This window comes from Crocodylus porosus, unplaced genomic scaffold (genome assembly GCF_001723895.1).
Source record: "Crocodylus porosus isolate Cpor-Errol unplaced genomic scaffold, CroPor_comp1, whole genome shotgun sequence".
Taxonomy (NCBI): Eukaryota; Metazoa; Chordata; order Crocodylia; family Crocodylidae; genus Crocodylus; species Crocodylus porosus.
In genome coordinates, this window is record NW_017728931.1 from 78,030,277 (window position 1) to 78,039,339 (window position 9,063).

Genomic DNA, 9,063 nt, shown 5'->3' on the forward strand with positions numbered 1-9,063 from the left:
GAGTTGGGTGCTCTGCCCTGTCACCCTGAAATTTAAACTCAGATCTCTCATTTCCCAGAAGAATACTTTAACTACTAGACTATTAAATAATCTACATGAGGGCAGTTATTTGTTTTCATACTGAGCTGGGCCACTAGACAGGCAAGCATAGAAGTCATGGGGCCAAAAAGAAAAAACAAAAGAAGGAATCTGACTTTATGCTGAATACCAGCCACCAGAAGTTAGGTTAAGATACTTTCAGGAAGAGGAGATGCCTGAAGTAGAAGATCTTTTACTAGTCCTTGTTACATTTGTTTAACTAATGACTACCAAATGCAAAGTGCATAAACAGTTCTAGGAAGCTCTGCCATCTTCTGAATTGCCTGTCTTCAGAAACTCGTAGTGTTTCAATGTGGCAAGTACTCATTGACAATTGAGGGGAGAAGCATAAGGAATAACTTGTGAGGATTAGGAGTTCAGAAATAAATCCATACTGTAGTATTTTCCACTGGCTCCCACAGCATCTATGGGGTCTTTTTAACTGCCCTTTGGTGCATGTCACTCCCATTTTCTGTATAGGACACAGGCAATAAACATGACTACTCTTAGGTGTTTAACCATTGATTCTGTGGGAATGCTGCCTCACTGCATCATTCTGAATCTCCCTCCTGAGGCATTTACTCAAAAGTTAGGTTTCCCTGCTTAAGTTAAGATACATACTAAAGCAATTTGAATCCTACCTTACAAATACATAGTTAACACCCTTGATGATTCTTACAAAGTCTACATGCCAAAAACTACATTTCAATGACTACAAACTGTGCAAATATATCCAGAAAAATGAGTAAATTCCATGAAAGCTAAATAGTTCCAATTAAATTAACTTGCAAAGTCAATGTAGTTTCTGAATTCCACAAGGAATAATCCTGGAGTTATTAAACCATCTGAGAATGCTCCCCAAGACAGTGAAAAACAAAACCATACAATCAAGTCCTCATGTGGAAAACATCTTTTAAGACAAGATCCATGCAGACAAATTCTTACACATGGAGCTTTTGTGAATAAAAATTATTTTCTACAGAGACCATTTCTATGCTAGGAATCTAGATGCAGGTTGGGGGAGGAGGTAGGCACAACTAGCAGTTTACATAGTTTATTCTTGTGTGAAAAATTATTAAGAGGGTTTGAAGGAGAGCCAAAAGGACAGAAAACCATTTTTCCTACCATGAAAGACTTAATTTACTCTTTCAAAGGAGTTGATCATACTCGATAAGTACCCCCACTGAAAAAAAGAATACCTAATTGTACTGGACTCCTTAATCTACCTGACAAAAATACAACAAGGTCCAGTGGTTAAAAGTCTAAACTAGAGCGAATCAAACTAGAAAAGGTGTTTTTGTTTCCCCCTTCCATCCCCCAACAGTGAAGGCATTCAAAAATCAGTGGAACAATTTATCAGTGTGTAAAGTGAATGTTCAGACCTTTAAACCACAATTAGATATCTTCCTAAAATATTCACTACAGCTCAACCACAAGTACTTGATTATTGGGTACAAGTTTTGGTTTTCTGGTAAAAGGAAGAAGTCAGAGGAAATAATCATGTTCTCTTCCAGTCTTAAACAAAAAAAAACTATGAACCATTTTTCCATCTTATTTGCTTCTGTAAGAGCAAACTCTTCTGTAACAATATGACAGGTCTTTTCTGTACATATATTCCAGAATTGGACACCAAAATATTTCCACCTGTGGTGTGGAATGACCCAGTTCTCCCTCCAAAGCAAAAATAAGTAATTATTGGTCCAGAGGGAAAAAAAATAATTCTGTATCCTAGTGCTTGGAATACTTGTGTGCAATTAATGAGATCTATATGAACATCTCTCTTCCAAATTAATATTTTTTGCTTAAACAAAAGGGAATAGGAAATCCTACATCTGAATGCCCTACAACCTAGTGGTTAGGACACTCCTTTGGCAGCTGGGTTCAAAAGAGAAATGATTAATTTAAGGGTATGGACTGTGATTTGGGATACTGGGGTTTAATTTTCAAGTCTGCCATAGGCTTCTTCTGTGACCTTGAACAAGTAATTTAACCTTCATGTGCCTCAGTTCCAGACCTGTAGAGTAGGGCAGTACCTTCCTCCTATCCATCAGCTGCTTGTTTATTTAGATAAATATCTGGGAACAATCACTTGCTATACATAGAGGGCCTAGCACAATTGGTTCCTAATATAATTTGGCATATAAATGCATAATTTCAGATTAAAAAACAATATTAAGATAGATTTTGGTATTATGTTTTATTGTATTGCTCCTACCTTCTCATTCTGGGCAGGGGAGCCTGCCTGCATTTACAAATATGTTTTTACTTCAGGATTACTCAAAGATATTCACTTGGACATTATTCATTATTGCTCATAGAGAGAACATGAGTCAATTTCTCCAGGCCTTGATATATCACACTGCTATATCTGAGACATATTGATAAATTTCCTGAAGATGCATGATTTATGTGAGTAAGATTGCCTGACACTGTCCGAAATGCTCTGGTGACTAAAACAACCTCTGCTGTACAGCCTTTTCTTTTCTTGGAATGACAGGGGAGAGCTATGTCTGCCGTTGGATTATAGTTTTCCAGGCAGGACAGCACGCAAGTCTAAGATGGCCTTATTATCCCAGTGCAATAGCACTGCTAATGTATCACAGCTCAGCTTAGTAATTGGCATGCACCAGAAAGCATTTTCCCTTCAGGCTTGTCACCCCCTTTTAGCACAACTGATGAAAGCGAAGTGCATAAAGATGTACTGTGTGAGTACATCCAATAAAACATTTAGGAATGAGGAGGTTATCAAACTATTCAACTGCTTTAATAATTCTATCCCTAAAAATCATACAGAGAATACCTCATGCTCTAAAGCAAATAGTTCTGCTGTGCGTTTCATTTTAACAGTTGTGCTCTTCCATAACATGATGAGGGACAGAAACATTTACCGGAATAAGAAAAGCTTATTTCATTTCTCACTGTACCTAGTGTTCTAGGAACACCACTACTTATGTTATAGAAGTAATTCAAAGCTTAGACAAAACTGCTTACTTTCAGTTTATAGTACTATAGGCACAAATGAAAATCTTCCAGTAAATGTTCTTAATATAAATACTCAGACCTAAAATTATGCAAAAGGGATAGTTTACTAATTGGAAATGTACTGGAAAAGTATTCAGGAGTAATTATTCTAGAATAGTATTTTTGCATTAGCCACTTTTGGACATACTTTTCACACTCTGGAAAATGTTGCTTGTGCTCAGAATAAGAAAATCTTGACACCGAGTATAATTAAAGGGCAAGTTATTTTTAATGGTCCTAAAATAAAAAGGAATGTATTTTATTTTTTTCATATAATTTCCCCCATTGTTACATCATAAGGTAGTGTTCATGTTGCGCAGATGCTTCAGCTCTGAAGTTCTTATCCTGAGCTTGCATATAAGAAAAATTTGTTAACACTACCTTAACTATGCCTTAACATATTTGATCTTAGAACTCAGATGTGATAGCCTACCATCATTGTACATTTCTAAGGTTTTGGCTGTGGTACAGTATGAACCTCAGATTTGTTATATTTGATAACAATATGCAAGGACAGATTTCGTTGGTAAGTCACCATAGCTAGAAAGCATCAGCAAATTTAACATGAGTTTACAGCTTTCAGATCACTGAAGCATACCCTGAACATGACCTTTCAGCTGCAACTGATACATAGGCTTAGGGAGGAGTGTCAAGAAGACCAGTGGCTCCTTAAAGTAGAGGCAGGGTAAACCTAGTCTAAATCCCAGTTTAAGTGATTTAAGGATTTCCTTGCACCCTCCGTCTCCATGTGCCATGTGAGATCTTTCAAGACTGATTCTCAAGCTGGCACGTAGTTGTGGGTTCATTAAAGAACAAGCGGGCCAATTCATTCACCAAGGAGAACACTTAAGACAAAACATTACAAACAACAGAACAGTTGCATGCAAGTTGGCTGCAGAGGATGGAACATGTTTACTTTGGATTTCTCAGCAGACCCCTGCAGGCATTCCCTCCACAAGGAAAAATTATTACTTTGAGAGAGCTCACTAGTGAAGATGCCAGTTCTTAGTTTTCACACATTAGGAAGTCAAGCAAAAAAGCAGTCATTCCCTTATCCTGCTCACTGGTGTGAAAACTATGCTGCTTTATATAGGACTTTAGTTAGCTGAAAACAAACCTGTTTTCCTAATGAAAGCACAGCCTGAGTTACCTGATCTGTTAATTTGAGACTGTCTGTAGCCCATCCAAACAGAGCAATTACATATAACAATGAATTTAATTACCACCCACTTCCTTCAAACATAGTCCATGTAAAAGATTTCAATTAACTTCCACTATATGGAAGGTTTGAAGAGTCTGTTTTGTTCCATTGTAAAGGTCATTTGAGACAAAAAGAGTGATACAGATACTAAATTTCTTGTGATTCAGTTTGCAATTAACTTTAACTCAACCAATTAACAGATTAGCTCATAAATCCTCAAAAAAAGTTTGTACAAAAGAGCAAAAGGTATAGTTTTGGTGGGTATGTGCTGTATTTCTCAAAACAAAGATGATGAATCCTTGCTTTCATTCCAAGGTGCATCTCAATCTTAACACTGAAATGTGGCCAGTACCAGCATAATACAGTGTGCCTGAAAACATTAAACACATTATTACCAAGTCAATCTTAGAAAACATGTTCTGAGTAATAACTCCTTTTTTTTTTAAACTCCCTGGTAAATATGTATTTCACGTATCTTCAGGTCTTAACCAAAGGAATAAGTGATTGTGCCTACAACTGTCTTTATATACTCAGTTAGGCTATCTGTACAGCCTATCACTCAGTTTGCATGTGCAATCATAGTATTTATCAAAAAGCAACTACATAATTATATATACATAAAGTCAGTCTCCTGTTTAACAAAATATGACTTCATGGTCAATCAGGACTTCCCATTTTAAACATAGGTTCTACCAGACCATCTCTCTCTCATCCCATTCATTATGGTACAGCCTCTCTCCCATTTTAACTGCACTGACCTCTGCCATCCATGGATAGAGCTAAGGGACCGATACAACCATGGTTTACATGAGACACAATATGGAAAATACTTAAATGTATTTTAAGATTATGTAATGCAAATGAGCAGATGAATTAAACACCGTGTACCACAGCCCACACCTGGGGAATGTCAGTGTCTCATCTACTTGGGGAAATGGAGCAGAATAGTTAGCCCTGAATGGCACCCTATTAGATACTGTTCCAGGACAAGAGTCATTTTGTTTTGGAATAAAGGAGTGCATTTCTCAAATGCTGCAATAATATTGTAACAGAGCCATTTTAAATCTGGACCACTGTCCATACAGAGCTACTGCAGATTAGTTTTTCCAGTCAATTTATTTTTGCAGACAAGCTCTTATGTATTTTTGCATTGATACTGTTTTCCATTTTAAAAGTGAAATTCTGGAAGCTGACAAGGAGCAGTGTGTGAGATAAGAGGAGGGGAGAAGATGGGTGGGGAGAAATTCTCTTACCTGTAAAACAGTATTTCTTTCTCTTGAAAGAAAAGTTCAGTCACTAACTTGGAGTCTCACTTGGACTATGCTGGAACAAGCATGAGTTGCTCTGAATCTGCAGAACTTTTTCAGTTAGTTGGGCCAAAGCTGTTTCTCTAGTTGAGAATGGCAAGACACTTTACAATAAAAGCAGCTGGGAAGACACCTTGCTAAAGTTAAACTGGTTAGAAAAAGTAGGGGGGGAAATCTTTGCCCAAACTTAATTGAAATGAAACCTTTGTTAGAATTATACAAGAGTGACTGCTTTTAGAGTGAGATTCCAGCACTAGAGCCCTAACTCAGCAATTAAGAACACACATCTAGGCCTCAACAAAAGGGATACTCAAATACTTTACTTACTTGGGGTTCAAGACAAAGTATGAAAAGAAATGCAAGAGTACAATACAAACAGAATTAGATCAGAACCAATGATACAATATTAGTGATTACATTTGTTGACTGAAAAATATCAGTTGTAGATAAGGAAGACCTTTCTATCCATAGGCAAAGTCAAAAACAAGAGGCACTTTGTTTAGCCTTCTTCCTATACTCATCATCCTAAGAGTTCAGTGAAAAAATGCTAATAGAAGATAAATCAGATATTCCATATTATGGTTCCTAAAGCAACCATAACATTTTTGTAATAACAAAGATGTAGCTATTCTGTTAACAGATGGGCAGAAGGTAGTTTCCACATTGCTGCCTAATTGGTTCAAAGAGGAATGAGCTTTTGCAGCGACATATTTCATTATACGCTCAGATGCCAAGATGTAAACTATGCTAAACCAATACATTTACTCCACAACTCCAACACCCCTATGGATTTGAATACAATCTCTTTAAAATGTTTATGACAGGCACAAATCATCTTCATTCCGGTTGCATTTAACAGACTTTATAATTTTTACTGTGGACAGATAAATATGGCTTGGTACCCTTCCTCATAATCAACCTTTGCTTTGCCGTCAACCACGTGTATTTTAAGAACACTTGACTATGTCCAAATTTTCAAAAAGCTTCTATTTTTTCTTGTACTCCCTGCAGCTCCCCTCTTGTCCAAGGCAAAGTAAAACAACACAAACAACAAAAACATTTAAAGAACAGACATCTATCTATCTATATCTAGATGTCTATTCTCTTAATGTTTTGTTGTATATATAAATTTATATATATATAAATTTTTATCTGGGCAGATGCAATGGAAATACTGCATAATATGGATAGAATCAGATATACAAGATTTTATCTTAGAGAAAAATGTATTTATTCTCAATATCTGTTTTAAAATGCCTTTGGAGCGGTGCATGTAACAAAATCTTAAAGGGGGGCAGGGAAGAGATGATTATCCCCAAAATAGGAAGGCATTACAAAATGTAGATATTCAGAATTCAGCTGCCTTGTACTAAAAGCATGTTCCAACACCATAACTTTTCCTAAACCAGTGGCGTTCAACTGCCATAAGTGAGGATAGTGACAGCCTTTTATAGAGTTTGTAGTCTCACATTAGATCAATGCATCCTTTAAAAAAGAAGAAAAAACCAGGTTTTTTTCCTCCTCACTTGTATCACAAAATGAAACTGTCTACAGAAGAGAAAGACGGACCTACTAATGAGTGAACTTGCAAGGAAGATATCTTATCTATCTGATTCCCAGCTGCCAAGCAGTATTTTGTCATTCATTTGGTAGGTCCTTCTATCTTCAACACCCCAAAAAGAACAAAGAAAAAAAAATCACTGACTATATCACTATAAGAACTAAAAGGCCAATGAGTTGAACTGGATAAGAAAATTACGGATTTGTTTATAAAATAGCATCTTCATGTTTCATAGAAATAAGGAATTCAAACTGGATGCAACTCTAGACTTCCAACGTACTTATAGTAGACACATTATTCTAATCTTCTCAAACAAATATTAAACACCTAATGGAGTCCTAAAGGACATTGTCAACAATGGTCTTTCTGGATTTTAAGAAGGCCTTTGACATTCTCACCCCATCCTCATCAGTAAATTAACCAACTGTGGCATTGATGCCCGCACAGTTGGTTGGGTAAACAATTGGCTGATGGGGTGCACCCAGAGTGTAGTCGTAGACGGGTTGTACTCAAACTGGCGAGACGTGAGCAGTGGGGTACCCAAGGGCTTGGTCCTCGGGCCCGCACTGTTTAACATCTTCATCAGCGACTTGGATGAGGGGGTGGAAAACACGCTGTCCAAGTTTGCTGATGACACTAAGATGTGGGGCGAGGTGGACACACTTGAAGGGCGAGAGAGGCTGCAACTAGATTTAGACAGACTACAAAAGTGGGCAGATGAGAATAGGATGGGGTTCAGCGTAGACAAATGCAGGGTGCTGCACCTTGGGAGAAGGAATCCACAGCATACATACAGGCTGGGGAGTTCCCTCTTGAAAGAACTGAGGCAGAACGGGATCTTGGAGTCATTATTGACCCCAAGATGAACATGAGCCACCAATGCCAGACCGCAGCCAGCAAGGCCAGCCATACTTTGTCATGCATCCAAAGGTGCATCTCAAGCCAGTCCAGAGGTGATACTTCCCCTCTATGCGACACTGGTCAGGCTGCAGTTGGAGTACTGAGTCCAGTACCGAGCGCCACACTTCAAAAGGGACGTGGCCAGCCTGGAGAGGGTTCAGAGGAGGGCCACCTGCTTGGTGACAGGGCAGGACAGGCCGTATGAGGAGAGACTGAGGACCTGAACCTGTTCAGCCTCAGCAAGAGGCTGAGGGAAGACCTGGTGGCTGCCCTACAAACTCATCAGGAAAGATCAACAGCAAATAGGTAGAGCCCTTTCTCCCCAGCACCACCTGGGGTGACAAGGAACAATGGTAATAAGCTGATGGAGAACAGGTTTAGGTTAGAGATCAGGAGGCAATATTTTACAGTTAGGGTGGCCAGTTAGTTGGTTCCAATCTGGAACCAACTTCCCAGGGAAGTGGTCTTTGCCCCTACCTTGGGCAAATTCAAGAGAAGGTTGGATGATGACTTGTCTGGGGTTTTGTGAACCCAGCATTCATTCCTCCCTGTGGCAGGGAGCAGGGAGTCAGGCTAGATAATCTGTTCAGGTCCCTCCTGACCCTAGCTACTATGAAACTATGAAACAATTCTTTGCAATCAAATGCCAAGAAGAAAGGAAAGGCTGAACATAAAACTTTAATACATTAACAGCTCTACAGTTCCAGTTCAGCATCAATGGGACATGTTTTAGCTCATTCAAATTGCTTTGGGCTCAACTTTTGCACTTAAAATAGGCATTAAAAGGAGACTGAATTGGCAAAGCATGTAGGTAATTAGAAGGCAGACAAAAGTGAAGGTACTACCAAATTATCATGCTGGGGCATTGTATTCTTGCATTTTAATTAACAGAATGGTAAATTTTATAACACTGAAAAACAAGTGCTTCTTTAGTGTTGAAAAATAATCATGCCTACAAGATAAACCACAGAATCTCCTTTGTAATAAAAATTTTT